The sequence below is a fragment of the Myzus persicae genome, unplaced genomic scaffold (genome assembly GCF_001856785.1).
Source record: "Myzus persicae strain clone G006 unplaced genomic scaffold, MPER_G0061.0, whole genome shotgun sequence".
Taxonomy (NCBI): domain Eukaryota; kingdom Metazoa; phylum Arthropoda; class Insecta; order Hemiptera; family Aphididae; genus Myzus; species Myzus persicae.
The window spans coordinates 1-15169 of NW_019101064.1; the positions used below are offsets into that span (position 1 = coordinate 1).

The window sequence follows — 15169 nt, forward strand, 5'->3', positions numbered from 1 at the left end:
CCCCACATAACATACAAACTTATAATGGACCTTTAATAAATATTTAATTTGTAATGTTGATCATTGAATAAATGTTGAGATTTGATTCAACGAAGGTCGTTTTAATCTATAATAAAGATTCCATAAAGGTGAGTTGAACCGGAAAATGAAGTTGAATCGACATTCAAACATCAGCATTTAATAAGCATTGTAACATAAACCTTTACTAAATATAATTTGTATGTTGGGTTAGTGTTTACTTAACCTTAAATAAGTATTGAAATTTAGTTTTATAATGAAATACCAACCTTTAGCAAGTGTTTATAATATCAGTATTATATGTTTATTCAATGTTACTAAATGCAATAGTTATACTTAATTGAATTATACCATCTGACATATATATAGGCGCAATTAAGGAGGCTTAACCCTCTCAAAATCAACTATAAGAAACAACCCCCCCCCCTCACAAATAAATTCAAAATCTTTCAAGCAAACCTTGTATGTATACTCGAGTTTTTTCTTAAAAAAAAATGCAGGCCCTCCAAATTTAGAATAAAAATTTCTCCTATATTTACTGTTATAACAAAATTTCTCGACCACTGATATCATTTGTTCAAACAATAATTGATTATCATTAAATTAATACCTAGTTTGCATACCTATTAAAACTATAGTTTAACTATTAGGTGTTCTATTTGCTGTTACTTTTTATTGAAATTATATTTATAATATATTTAAGTGGGTTATATAATAATACTACCTATTATTAAGTAAAATAATCATATATAATATATAATATTATAATGGGTCCCGGATAATATAGTAATAAAAAATATTAGAAATATAAGGACAACATAAAATGTATTATTTTATTACAAACAAATATCTAAATAAAATTTAAAAATTTAAAAATTTAATTTTCTTCGGCAATGATCTGAATATTATCTGGATTTTCCTTGTTTTTGGCGGTATCTTGTTTTTTTAATTTGAATGGGGTTTGAATCAAAATATATTTTAAAACTTGTTCAATTTCATTTTTTGAATTGTCTGAAGAAGAAAACTTTTTGATTTTCAGCACAGATTCTGAAAAATATAATTATAAAATTTACTACTAAACAAAACATGTTAAAAATAATATATAGTGTACGCTTTTTTTTTTTTTATTATTAAAATAGAAAAAATTTACAATCTGTATCATATATGAAAAATAAGCAAATTGGATAAAATAAAACAATATAATTACATGACAGTGAAGTAATATGAGGAGGGAGGCTGTCCAGTGACTGCAGTACCCTCAGGATTATAGAGCTATAAAAATAAACCTTGCATAGTGTATACGATATTATATTATTATCATTATAATGTATTTAAATATAAATTTTATTTTTTAGTAGTCTATAATAATATTTACATGCGTACAGCATAATTATATAAGTTAAAACTATTACAGTATTACTAAATAACAGTGTTGTTTAACATTTTAAAATTAAAACAATTATAGTATAAAATTGTGCATGGTTTTTTATTTTATTTTACTTCACATTAGAAAATAGTTCCTTTCTTCGAGACAGGAACGATAAAGGATTTAGTCTTCTTTAACAAGAGGAACGTGAACGTGAACTAGTTTTTTTAAAGGAACTTTCCAAGCACTGATAATATCATTCAAAACAAATATAATTTAGTGATAGGTACATGTTTAAGAATGAAATTTATATTTAAATGTGAAAAATAATATTTTTCTCGTTTCAACCAAATTCATATTTTAATGAGATTAAGATTATATTTATTATTCTATATCTATATATATTAGTAACATCTCATAAAAGTTATTATAGTTTTAACATATAAACAAATTAATTTTCTAATTATAAGCTATACAGGATGATTTTTTTATCGTTAAACACTCATTATTTCAAAAAGTATTTAATTGTTTCCAAATTTTTATATATACATGCTATTCTAGAATTGTACAATATTTTTATTTTTTCACCCTTATATTTAATCGTACACGACTATCTACTTTTGATTTTCATATAGCAACGTATAATAAAAATTTCTTAAATGAATACAAACATTTATTTCATGAATTTTCACGTTAAAATTTTTAATTTTTGTTAATCCGTTAAATACATTTTTATAGATCAAATAAATTTTTGGTTATAACTAGAGAGCTGAGTGTTAGGTTTTTACATATCTTTATTAGCTTTATATGCAGCACAATAAGGATGAAAAATGTAGACAATTTATTCATAAGATATTATTTTAAGAACTTAAAAGTCTGCCTTCTAGCTATAATAATAACAACAAAATTATTTAAGTTAATTATTTGGAAGTTTAAATCAAAATGTATGTATACATAATATAGTTATTATAGCTCAATATAATAAATTGAAAACACTACTGTAAATCTTATGTAACTATTTTGTTTTTAAATTTATACTAACCAAAAATAATTTTTGTTATCAACAACGCATAAAAACACCTTTTTTATTACCGCGACCATTGTATGAAAATTTTGTGAGCAATTCTGGAATGAATAGTAAACCCATTATACGTTTGACCATTATTTTCACAGTGAGTCCTCCCACAGAGGAAATATATTGAACCTAGAAAATAGTACATGTTTATAAAAAATTGATGAATTTTAAATCCCTTTGAATGAATACCTACCAAATGCAAACGATATGTGGTGTTGGTTGATATTTTATTTTCGACATCATCCAACTCATCAAATAACTTTATTGGAAAATCAGTTTCAAAATTTGTTAAATCTGGATTTTTTTCACTCGCATGAGACATTTTTTTGTCATTTTCAACTACATTTAATATAAAATTTAACTTTTCATCCATAGAAAGTATTTCAAATTTAATTGTCAATAATTGATGGAGAACCGATTTCTTGAAAGCATCATTATCATCTGTTAATGATTTAAATAAACAATATTATAGTTACAGCTGTACTTTTCACATAATAACAAATAAATAGTTTCTAGAAATTTAATAATTTAGCTTCATAAAAAATAGGGCACAAAAAAAAAAACAAAAAGCAAAAAGAAAGTGTGAAATTACCAAGTTTAAATTTTTTTGATTTTAAAGTATTTGAATCATCACTCTGCAGTGTCTTAGGCAAAGATCTATTTTCTACAAACAAAATTCACAATTAATAAAATACACACATAAATGGGTAAAAAAATTCAATAAGATCATTACTAACGAGTCATTATCAATTGAGAACAGTCAAAATCACCATTATGATGTTTTGAGATAATGCCTGGTGATCTTGTAGTAGCTTCTTTTTTTTTATGAGGATCAGCCGGAAATAATCTTCTTTTTACTTTTTAAATAACAAACATAATATTATATATTAAATAAAAATACTAAAAAAGAAAAAAAGAATACATAAGTAATAATTCAAATAAGAAAACACACCATAAGAATTGTGATTTGTGTCTGATGATGCTTCACGGTTTTTTTCTAATAAAAATAACAATAACAAATAGCAAAATATTATTATATTGAACATAAATGTAAAACCAAAATTATAAGTTAATAAAAGTATCATACCCGCAGAAAATAACTGTGGAGACTTGTTATCTACAGATTGCAGAGGAGATTCAGTTATATCAGACAAAATACTTTTTTCAGCTGCAAAAAATATATTTAAATCAATAGTAAATAAAATAATATTTAAAATTATCATTATTACTTTTTGATATAGCGTCTGTTGATCTTGTAGCAGCTTCTGTTTTATTACGAGGATCAGCCAGAGATAATCTTCTTTTTACTTCTTATACAACAAACATAATATTATAATGTTCATTAATAACAATACCAAAAATGAAAAATAGAATACATAGGTATATTCAAATAAGAAAACATACCATAAGAATTGTGATTTGTTTCTAATGATGCTTCACGATGCTTTTCTAATAAAAATAACAATAGCAAATAGCAAAATATTATTATTTTTAAAATAAATGTAAAACCAAAATTATAAGTTAATAAAAGTATCATACCCGCAGAAAATAATTGTGGAGACTTGTTATCTACAGATTGCAGAGGCGTTTCAGTTATATCAGACAAAATACTTTTTTCAACTGCAAAATATATATTTAAATCAATAGTAAATAAAATAATATTATTCCATCTATATATATATATATATATATACAAACCTAATAACAAATCGTCATTATTAATTAATGGTTTTAATGGAGACCAACCATGGCGTCTTTTGACCAAATTACTACTGCCACCATCGAGTACAAGATTTTTATTTTTTCGTTGAGAGTTTGTTTGAGGACTAGATTCTGGATCTAGTTATGAAGAAATAAAAAACACATAAATTAATGATATTAAAATATAATAGAATATGTAAATGTATTACCTGAAAGATAACGAGGAATACTACTGCCTTTTGACATATTATCATCAGATTCTTCACAGTCTAAAAGAAATTTCAAAATAAAATAATCAGTTTGATACAAGATACATACCATTACAATAAAGTAATAAACATACCAGATTCTGAGCTGGAAACTTGCTTTTTGTTTTTAAACTTTTTACGTTTCTTTATCATTTCTTCGGTAGAAGAAAGATCCGTTTTGTATTTAGCGATATCACATTTTTTTTGAGCACTTAAATAGTTATCTAGAAAATTTTTAATTAAATACATGTTAATTGTACCTAATTGTCATAAAAAATAATTATTCAAAAATTGAAATTGGAATTCAAAAATGGATGTTAGTTTTGATGAAGGTCAGATCAGGTTCAACAAATTTATAGTGATCAACCAAATTTAAATATTGCTGACATTATTTTAATCGGTTAGAAAAAGAAATCTGAAATACAAGTATTTTGCCACAGTAAATAAAATAATTAGCAGAAATGAATATGAAGTGCAATGTTTTGAAGCAAACAATCAGGAAAACACTGAGATCATAGCTATTGAAAATGATATATCATTAGTTGACACCAACTAACAATGTATTATTATACAAATTACCTACTTCGGAACTGCATATCGAAAAAGGACAAATTATTTCATTGTTTTCAGGTGTAGTAGATGTGTTTGAAAAACATAAATATTAAGACTGAATATATATTAAGCACCATAAACTCAACATATAATGTGATTCACTTATTACCAGTTATCTAAGTTTTTGTTTTTTTTTATTTTAATCTAACTAGGTTTTTGTCGGTTTTTGTTATGTATCCTAAGTAGGGATAAGTTTTTACTTTTATAAGACTGTTATTGTATATATATTTTTTTTACTTTTTAAAAATTATTTTATTTTGTTAAATTGGTTATTGTTATTTTGTTATTATATTATAATATTTTAAAACATAACAAACAGAATGAGATTCTCTCATCTCATATTTTTCTGTAATTAATATTTTACTAATAAATATTGTTATTTACAACATTGGGTAGGTAGGTACTTAAAATTCATTTTTTTTAAATAAATAAATAAATGGTATGGCTATAAATTATAATAAGTAGGGAAACTCACTGACCATAGTTGGTGTTGGTCTGTCCATAGAACTATAGAAGGGAAAAATGACAAATTAAAAATTCCTCTTTAATATAACTTACAGGGATTTGAAACTTAAACCAAGTATAAATATTTTTATAGTGGCTATAGGTTACGACTCCACCCTACTACTAACTAGTAGAGTACAATATACTATTTATTATTTATTTATTATTATTAATTAACACCTGTTAGGGCAATTTTGACAAAGGTAAAGTATTACCTACCTGTTATTTTACTTGATTTAGAAAACTATCTTGAATTTGTTTTAAAATTAAAATTATATCAATAAAATAAAGTAATAATTATTCTTACCAATGTCACCAGCCATACAACGAGCCTTGAATAAATTAAAATCAAATTTATTAGGTCGTACTTTATTTTGTACTAGTTTTTTGACATCGTTCATTTTTAAAGTCTTAGGCCATGCACAGTAACCATTTCTTTTTATCCACTGTGAAGGAACTACCTCCACAGTATCGTCAACTACAAAATGAACGATTGACCAGGTCATCGCAATTCACCACAACAGTTAAAATCTATAAAATTAGGTACGAAATAATATTGACTAATAAAACAATTCTTATAGTTTGTTTATGAAAATAATTAGTATAATAATTACCTTTCACACGACGGTGCTAAGTTGCTAACAAAGTTAAAGTTGAACGTTGAACAGCCAAACCAAAAATAAAATAAAATGTTTAAGACGGACTGAGACGTGTTCATGAGTACATAATATTATACGGTCTACTAAAGCTACGCGACACTGCAGGCACAGTGCGACCGTTCGGTACCCGCTAATCGCAGTGTGATTTTAGGATTTTCCCATCATTAATGGGCGATCACTTATAAGTAAACAATATTTCGATTATTATTACTTTCGTATATATCCACGTTATTGACGATAACATTATAATATTGTTGATCATAATATCCTGTACCACGCGCTTGCACTTTAATAGTGATAAAAATAAAATTAGATTCTGTCGTTTCTGATGTAGGTATACCGTATACAGGGTATTTCTTAAAGATACAGAGCGGTTGAAAAAAATAACTTATTGAAAAAAATAAGAAATTAATTTTACTAATAATTTAAATTAATATTGTATGATATTATACGGTTCTATAAAAGGTTATATACCTAATATCAGATTCTATAATAATTATTTAATCTTTTTGATTTTTCGTGAAATCGGTAAGTTTAATTTAACTAACAAATTTTGATTTTTTTTATACATTTTATTAAAAACTAAACAATTGTTTTCTATACGCTTATGATAGTCAACAATAAACATGAGCTATAACTTATTAAGTAAGTCGACCAAAAGAAGACGTGTCCTTAAAGAGATGGATGGTATCTTGCCAAGTTTTGATACGGAAGAAGAATTTGAAGAAAATGAATCAGTATCATCTCTAGAAATGAATACAGTTTTTCATGAACAAAGTCATTCGGGTTAGATCATAAATTATATTATACATTTATTATACCTACCTATAATATATTGTCATAAACAGGCATATTGAACAATAAATGTAGGTACATTATAGGTACCTACTCCAATAGTCCAATCACACTCACACAATAGATTAATTTAATCTATTCTGTGGTCCAATAGCAGGGTTGGGTAGTATTAGTAAAAATTAAAAATTAAAACATAATATATCAAAAAAAATTGTTATAAATACGCGCTAGTATTAAGAGGACGCAACACTCGCATGTGTTGTCTCCGTCTTACAAATGTACAACAAAGCACAAAACTGCTTTGCGTGGAACAACTATACTCCCTCTGTATTTATATTAGAACTACCAAAATTTCACAACGCATAGGGAAGAACTTTATCTGTGTCTTAGCGTTTTTATTATTTGAATAACATTACAATTAAAGTTATCAATTTGAGAACAATAGGTTTTTTTTGTTTTTTTCATTGAATTATTAAAAATTATTGGTTAGTGCTATCAAATAAACAAAAACACTAGTACGCCACGACTCAGATAAAGTTCTTCCCTTTACGTTGAAGAATTTTGGCAATTCTGCTATACATGCAGATGGAATGTAGTAAGTTATCCCGCGCAAAACAGTTTTGTGCCGTTGTAAATTTGTAAGACAGAGACAATACATGTGAGTGGTGACGTCCCTTAATTTAAATATTTTGGTGATGCTACGTAAAAAATATGTTTGTAAATTCTGGTTTATATATAAATTATATAAAACCAATGGGAATGTTCATAAGACAACTAAAATGGTATCGTATCGTACCTTAACCTTAAATAGTTTATAATTGAATATTACGTGTTACCGAATTTTAACATTTTTACGTGAAACCACCCATGTAATATGCACCCATTATAACATTTCGATTACAATTATATTATAGTAAATATGGATAACTGTTTTTGATATCGTATTTTAATTATTAATTTTTACTACTTATATATTTTTATTACGTCCAATTGTCCCCACTTCCACTACGTCCATTTGTCCCTATTCGTAGGTACATTATAGGTATAATAATATTATTGTTGGAAGTTGAAACATAATTTAATTTAATAAATATTTATATCTGAATGAATAGGTTCGTTTATTACATGTGACAACACTTATAACACAGAAACCCCGAGTTGCTCGAATACACGTCTAAGTGAGAAAGCATTGGTTGATATTGACGATATTGTACGTATTGATGAAGCCGTTGATGACGACATTATGGTGAACACTGATAGTTCAGAATGTTCAAATGAAGACTTGAGTGATATAACAGATATTTCTCCTGCTACTCAACTGGCGCAATGGGCTATTAAACACAACATTTCAAACGTTGCAACATCCGACTTATTAAAAATATTAAATAAGTCTTATGACTCCATGTTACCAATTGACGCCCGAACTTTATTAAAAACTGATGTTTCTAATATTAATAATATTCCGTTAAGAGATGTAATGCCCGGAAAATATTTCCATTTCGGAATTGCTAACGGAGTTAAGAACCATTATGTCGAAAATGCAGAAAGTACAAATGTAATAAAATTAGTTGTAGGTATTGACGGCTTACCTTTAACTAAAAGCTCAAAAAGTACGTTTTGGCCAATTTTGTGCTATATTAGACCTCACTCAAATGTCGTATTTCCAATCGGACTTTATTGGGGCTATGACAAACCAAGTGATTCCAACGATTTCTTACGAGATTTTTACGATGAGATTATAAGTTTAATAAATAGTGGTATTGATATAAAAAATAAGTCGGGAGTAATAACTAATAAAACAATTATTTTAGATACGTTTTGCTGTGATGTTCCAGCTAAATCGTTCATTTTAAAAATTAAGGGACATAGTGGATTTTGTTCGTGTACTCGGTGTTGTACAGAAGGCGAATATTTAAATAGACGCGTTTGTTTTCCCGATATTAACTGTTCTAAAAGGACTCACGAACATTTTGTTAACAAACAACAAGAAGACCACCATATTGGTTCTACTTCATCTATTCTAACAAATATTCCTGGAATAAATATAATCAATGTATTTTCACTTGACTATATGCATTTAATATGTTTAGGTGTTACAAAAAAACTTATTAATTTATGGTTAAAAGGTCCTTTAAAAAATCGCCTAAATAGTGCTAAAAGTAAAATGTTGAGCAATAATTTAATAAAACTTAAGAATTGTATACCTATTGACTTTCAACGGAAACCTCGTGGTGTTGATGAAGTACCCAGATGGAAAGCCACTGAGTTCCGAACTTTCTTACTATACTTAGGACCTGTAGTACTTAAAAATATTGTAAGCAAAAAATGTTATTTAAATTTTTTGTGTTTACACGTGAGCATTTTCATATTACTAAAATCAAATATTAGTAATAATTACTTAAATTTTAGTGAACAATTATTGAATTATTTTATTGTAAATTTTATTTCTATTTATGGTCGTGAATGGGTGTCACATAATGTACATTCGTTGCAGCATATTTGCGATGATTATAAACGTTTCGGGCCGTTAGATAATAGTAGCGCATTTCCGTTCGAAAACCATATGAAAGTTCTTAAAAAATACGTACGTAAAAATAATCAACCACTGCAGCAGGCAGTCAAACGTTATAGCGAATCGATAACATATACCAATACCTTTAAATCAAATGTAGCTAAACCAAATTTAACATCTTTTATCTATAAAAACAAACATACAACAGCTGGGCAATTACTACCTGAATTTAATGCCTACTTTAATTTTCAATATAAAACACTAATTTTTGGAAACACTGAGATTCGAATCGATCGCGAATCTGACAATTATTTACAAATGAGTGACGGTAATATAATTAAAGCTATAAATATTATAAGTCATACACCCAACGAAGGTTTTATTTTAGGATATTGTTTCGAAACAAAAGAACCATTTTATGATAAACCTATAGATAGTTCTAAACTAGATATTTTTTCAGTCGCTAATTTAAATAATAGTTAAAAAAGTTGGACAGTAAATTGTATTAAGTGTAAATGTATGATTCTAAAAGTTGATTCTATACAAAAATGTTTAGCTTTTCCACTTCTTCACACATATATATAATATAAAATAACAGACTCAGTTAATAGTTTAAAGGTATAACGTAAATAAATGTATAATTTAAAACATAAAGGAACTATTATTTTTTATCATGATATACGCCTGCCAGTAACTATGCAACCAGTAATAATATATGTTTTTTGTTTAATTTTGTACGTAAATATAAATTCTACTATATTTTAAATTTCTATGTATACTGTATAGTTTACATAATTTTAAGATTATTTATTATGTATATACATATTTTTTTAAATAATAATTTTAGTATTTAACACTATATATATATTATATACTATGTACAACACGCATGTGTGTGTAATATAAGTAATATTGCTATAAATAAAAGGTCATATTATACAAAATGTATATAAGAGCAAGTGTATTATTAATTATAATATAAATATTAATATTAATATATTTAGTACTTAGTAAAAGAAGATTATTATGTAGTACCTACGTAGGAATATTATAATGGTATACCTTTTATATTTTATAATATAATAATTTATTTTATAATATTTTATAATATTATGTAACAACTAAGTTAGACGTTAGTTATTAGAATTAACAACTATAACGTCATGCAAATAAATTTTATTGAACATTGATTACTGTATATTTTTATTTTCGAAGTGTTGCGAATAATACAATTGTTTTACTATAATATTATGTTAACATTGATATCTTATAAATTATAATATAAAAATAATATTATACTCGCAGTGGCGAACTGTCGTAGCGTCATAGCGAGGACACAACAAGAAAACTTCTACCCACTTATTTATTTTAAATACGGTCAAATAATTTCAAATTTGATTAAATATCCATTTTACAAATTCGAACTTTATATTATAACTCTTAATAATTAATATAATATATTATTATTATTTTTCAATATTAATTGTCAAAACCTTTTTTTTGTGTTATATAATATATTTAATCAATGCCATTATGATTATAGTAGGTATTCTTAGAAATATACTGCTATATAAATTATAACTAAATGGTTGCAGGCTGTAGCCGCGTACGTAGCTATAGCTACGAATTATGATCGATGCCGGTCGTTGGAGGGTGATTCCAGTAAACATGCAAATGCCTACACTATAGTACACGATCTAATATAGTATAAAATTAAATATAATAATAATATGTGGCGTCTGGTTTTTACGTGCACAAACAGGTGTGGGTTGCACTATTATGAGACGCGCGTCTCGTCGACCGCTGTTAAATGTTCATATCTATTTTTATTTTATTTTATATTATCATTAAATAATTTCGCTCGCATACCTAATATAATAGTTACTATTACTATACGCATAAAATCATTATAATTAATTTTGTTATACGCCGTTTACAATTTTTTAATTATCATAATTTATAATCGTATTTCATGAATTGTTGGGTAGTTTATATTATTAATTTAAAATCGTCAAATGTCAAAAACTATTTTAAATATTCATATTAAGTCCTTGCGGGTTAGGACTTTATATGATGTTTGTATTATTATTATCTAATGTTCATGATTATAATATTGGATAATTGGATGTTACCCGTGAATGCACAACTAATGATCAGTATTATATTTAAACTGAATAAGTATAATAAGTAACAGGCTATAGCCAATATATTATGTACTCTAAATAATAATATGGGGAAACAGCTATAGGTACTGCAGTGCACAGCGCCACAGCGTATAGCTAACAGGGCACATGCTGGCTAGCAGCCGCTATATTATTATATACTGGAATTAATGGGGACGAACTTTTACCAAGCATTAAATAAATACTTAAACGAATACATTAACAATGTAATTCTAATTTGATGTTTGGATAGTATTAACTTAACAATTATTAATGCTTATAAATCTAGGCTTAATAAGCATTATATATGATACTCTATTTAAATGTTAGTCATTGTAAGTTTATTCAGCATTGAATACACAATAACTTTTTAATATTTATAATCTAATCTAAATCAAGTGTTTATATAGCACTAAGAATTTACTTTAATGTAAACGTTTAATTCTTAACACTTAATCTAGAATTATTAAATATTGTTTATCGAACCTTTCAAATTCAACTCAACTTCAACGTTTATAGAAGTTTTAACATTGGAAAATGTTATGTGGGTCTGTCACTTTTAATAAAATTGTTATATGAAACTTTACAGACAGGCTTTATAACATCTAAGCACCCTAACTTCTGAATACAATTACTATTCGATATAGTGGCAAACAATGTGTGGTTGAAATAAGCTATACAATATAAGATGTCCAATACTTTTCTCATGCATATTTAAAAATGGGTACGAATATGACATATATTATGTAGGATTCGCCACCCATCGACACGAAAATGTAAGATGCACTTCGATGACATCACACAAGTAGGCAGCCTATGTACTTGTACGCGGCTATATATCATAGGTACCTTGTGTACAATTTATGTTGAAATACTCGTTAAATTCATACGAGTATAAAACTGTACACTTGCAATAGAACAGTTGAACGCAGTGAGTTGGTATTCAAAATTAGTCTTCGGCCAAAGTTAATTCGATTAACAGGAGACGATCTATACTAATACAGTAATATGCATAATAATTAGCATATTTAATCTAATATGTAAATCCAGTTCAATATACTACCTAATTATTGTATGATATGTATAATAGTATGCATATGACGGGTTTCGTATGTTTTGTCAACAATCAACATATTATACCTACAAGTTACGGCACAACACGTTCATTCACCAGGTACTTTTGACGAGATTCCATTGATTTAAGTAATTTTTAAACGTATATTAGGTATGTCAAATATAGGTAACTAGTTGAATAACAATAATAATCCACATATTGCTATTTGCTATACCTAATTTATTGTATTGCACAATTTAAATTATAATCTTGCTCGTTGGCAGTAACTACCTACTTACTGCTATCGCTATACTATTTTAAGCATTCCATGATCATTGAGCATAAACTTAAAGAATTCATATTAGGTACTCAAAATGTTTAATTTTATTACGTCGTTCTATCAGTTATGTGTACATAAAATAAAAATATTTTCCAGGACTTTAAAATGTTATTTTTTTGTTGGCGTTCACATAGAATTGTTAGGTACAAAAACTATTTCTGTAAGATTTATCACAATATTTGAAACAAAACATACATTTTGTAGGTAATTTATTAACTATGTATTTATTATTTAATCAGGAATTTTTTTATTATTATTTTGTTGTAGTCACATTAATAATATTACGAATATAACAATAAATATATTATAATTAGTTTTTCTTAACCATCAAAAGTTATTCAGACATATTTAAATGCTTTTGATTTCTTTTGTTTTTAGAGTAAAAATGACAATTATCTCCTCGATTTTACCTAAATATTCTTACGTGAACATAAAATAAAGACATTTCTAGATATGGAAAATGTTATTTTTTGATTTTGAGTGGAGAGATCATCTGTGTTGATTTTATCATGTGTGTCTGTTTTTTTTTTTTGTGGCTGTGTACCTACATAAAATCAGGGATTATTTTTATGTACTCATAAGAAGATTTTAGGTACAATTGAATAATTTTCATTTACTAACTAAAACAAAAGAGATCTATGACATTTAAATATTTTTGTATAACTTCAGATGGTTAAAAAAATATAATAATAAATATTTATTTATTTATCATTAACATGCCTACAATAAAATAATAACAAAAAAAATTTGAAAACACATTAACTTCCCTCAAAAAAAAAAAAATAGATTATTTTTCATTAAAAATAATGGAAATAGCGTTTCAGACCACAGAATTAAAATATTGATGACAAAGATAAGGTTAATTTTATGTGTCTGCAGAAGCTTCAAAGTTTGAAATCATTAGTCACAAAAATATATTACTAATTGAAATATTCATTCATGGTATAAAAATTTTAATTTATGTACGCACAGAGAAGAAAAAAGTATTTAAAATAATATTGTTTGTAGTATAAACTTTTAAGGTTAGTTTATTTAAGGCCATCATATTTTTGTATTAACCAAGAAATTATCTATACAAGAATTGTATTTAAAAAAAAGTACAACAAGATTCTGTTTGAAACTATTGTAACGCATTAATCAGTTATAATGAGCCTATAATTTCTGGTCTCACTTAGTTCTCTTTTTCAGATTAAATAGAATAACGTAATTATGTTTCTGAAATTCTTAGAGGTTACAGCTCTGAGCTCAAGCATATCAGCACTACTAAATGTATGAATGTATTTTATAATTAGTAACAGATCGCGACAAGTATGGATATATAACAGGATGATCTGACATTCTGACATATCTAACAACTGATGACAACTTACATAAAACACACTAATAAGAAATAAATTAACTCCATCAAAAAATGATTTTAATAAAAGTGTTAGTACTAATTGAATTATTCTATTTGACAAAATCAAAGAAAAGTTGCATGCCCAACTTACCATTGGTAAATTAAAATCCTGTTTGATTTATTTAACATTTATTATATTTTCTATAATTACTAATGATTAATGATAAGTATAATTTATTTATGGGAATTCTAATAAAATAAGTATGTTTATTTATTATTATAATTACAGGGAAAATATCATAGAGTATTTGATAGAGTATATCCTTGTGAGTCAACCAATTCAATTTATATTTTAGTAAAAAGACATCAAGCATAGCTGAGAAGAAAGGGAATTTAACATTTTTTATACCTCTGGACGATACTTTTACAGTGAGATTAATATATCGGATAATTTTTGTAACATAACACTCAATATAGTTATACCTATTAATTATTACTACTACTAACTATTCAAGTAGGTACCTAGTTAATCTGTTACATCATAAGTAGGCCAATTATAAGTATTCAGTAGCTAAGGATTAAAATATTTCCAATCCTAGCTGTCCACTAATAAGTGCCATAAGTGACTATTAATTTAAAGTGACCTACTCCAGCTCTCATTTCAAGATTTGTGGTTATAAAAGAGTATCAAACCATTCTCCATCAGAAGTTTTTTGGTTCCCATTTTCATTTCAAATGTTCCACACTTCCATTTCTAATAATTAATTAATAACTAATGGCACAG

At 26.2% G+C, this 15169-nt stretch overlaps 1 pseudogene; it reads right to left on the reverse strand.

Annotated features, from left to right (window-relative positions):
- Nucleotides 1–895: 895 nt before the first annotated feature.
- On the reverse strand, nt 896–6332 carry LOC111027588 (annotated as a pseudogene).
- Nucleotides 6333–15169: the final 8837 nt, after the last annotated feature.